Raw genomic sequence first — 1,998 nt, 5'->3', positions numbered from 1 at the left:
TCGCTGGAACGCAGGAGGAGCATCATAAAGATAAGTAGGCACAGACCCACAGGGTTTTAAGGGCCTGGGGGTTTTTGGCTTACCTCAGTGGAAGTCGGCTGGGGTTTGACCTTGGCCCTGCCACTGTCTTTACCGGAACTGGGACCATTTGGAGCCCGTAGGGTGGCTTGGTCTAAACACAGCCACAGTTTGCCCCCGCCTGCCTCGGGGCAGGACTGGACCCTTGCAGCTCCACGGGCAGGGATCGGGGTTCAGCTACATTGTTACTTTTGTTTCCATCTCTGCAAGTCTGGCTAGCCCAGAGGATATACACTGGTACAGATAGGAACTGGAAACACAGGGAATCCAGGGCAGATGATCCCTTCAGGACCAGTGGTGTGAGGGGCGATACTGGGAGGGTAGAGGGAGAGCGGGTTGGAAAGGGAGAACCGATTACAAGGATCTACATGTGACCTCCTCCCTGGGGGACGGTCAACAGAAAAGTGAGTGAAGGGAGACATCGGACAGGTCAAGATATGACAAAATAATAACCTATAAATTATCAAGGGTTCATGAGGGAGGGGGAAGCAGGGAGGGAGGGTAAAAAATGAGGACCTGATGCTAGGGGCTAAGTGGAGAGCAAATGTTTTGAGAATAATGAGGGCAATGAATGTACAGATGTGCTTTACACAATCGATGTATGTATGGATTGTGATAAGAGTTGTATGAGTCCCTAATAAAACGGTTAAAAAAAACAAAAGTTAAAAACAAGAAAAATATGATTCTACAAAAACCCGAGGCTCAAGAGCAGGAAGACACGTTCCATTCAGCTGCTTAAAGTTGAAGCCCTGACATATGAGAGATTGTCAATTGCATCCTCTTTGTGGCAGGTGATAGGAACGTCCCTTTGAGCGACTCTCTTCAGATTAGAGCAAGAGATCGACATCACGTAGAGGGGACGAGAAACTACAGGCAGCAAGGCAACCTTGACTGTGAGAGCAGCACCCTAATCTGGTCCTGGGCAGTCCTCTTGGAGCTGGGCCAAATGCCGGATGATCCCTAAGCTGTTGCCTCCCCAGTGTCATTAATGACCCACAGCTGTGCCTCACAGGATGCCTATCAATTAAAATTATCTGGAAAAAAAAAGAAGAGAAATAACCCAATATCAAGGTACTATTTAAGAAAAACCAAAACATTCCAACACGCTGCCATCAAGTAAATGCTAATTCATAGGACCAGGTAGAACTGCCCCTCTGACGTTCCAAGACTGTGACTCTTTTCAGGAGCTTTCTGCTGTTGCTGGTGGCGTCCAATGGCTGCCCTTGCGGATCACAGTCCAGCAGGTAACGACCCACCACCCTACATAGCTTTACTCCAGCTCTCGGAGACCATGCAACTGGACTAGGAAAGCAAATCCTAACTCCTCCGATTTGTTGTGGTCCAATGTTCGCTGATTGGACCATATTTATTTTTTTGAATGTCTGAAATTTTGATAGCCTTGCTCTGTAGATGTTGTAGAGCAAAGCCTCAAACCACTTCAAAGCTGCTCTTGCAAGCACTGAAGGAATGCACAGGGTTACTCCAAACCCAGGCACGCCGGAGGCTTGCAATCAGACCATACTCATTACATCTCTGCTGTTCTTCGACTGATGAGAGCACACAAGGGATGCCTCCACCAGAACCAAACCAACTGTCACCAAGTTCCTTAGGACTCGTGGTCACTCCATACAGGATTTCCAAGACCGTAGACCGTTCAGGGAGCAGACACACAGGTAAATAACAGCAACAATTCCATCCCATCTTAAAAGCCCTTACAACTATTACCTTTCTAAACCTTAATTTAGTCACGTACAAAAAGAAGAGGATGCCTACTACCCGGGACCATTGTGCATATTGAATTAGATCATGTTTGTTAGTGCTCAGCACAGCACCGAGTGCATGTTGTCAATAAACACTTAGTTTGTCTGGATGACTCAGATAGGAAGTAGGGCTTGATGCGTCCCCTGGGAGTTTAGGAAA

The 1,998-nt window shown here is 47.4% G+C and overlaps 1 non-coding gene across 1 annotated transcript; it reads right to left on the bottom strand.

Moving 5' to 3' along the window:
* Positions 1-1,454: 1,454 nt before the first annotated feature.
* Positions 1,455-1,589, bottom strand: LOC142447692 (small nucleolar RNA SNORA9). Its single transcript, XR_012784353.1, has one exon. It is a non-coding gene; the product is annotated as a small nucleolar RNA SNORA9 (small nucleolar RNA).
* Between the last annotated feature and the right edge of the window lie 409 nt (positions 1,590-1,998).

The sequence above is a fragment of the Tenrec ecaudatus genome, chromosome 4, assembly GCF_050624435.1.
Source record: "Tenrec ecaudatus isolate mTenEca1 chromosome 4, mTenEca1.hap1, whole genome shotgun sequence".
NCBI lineage: Eukaryota > Metazoa > Chordata > Mammalia > Afrosoricida > Tenrecidae > Tenrec > Tenrec ecaudatus.
This window is presented reverse-complemented; position numbering and strand designations above follow the sequence as displayed.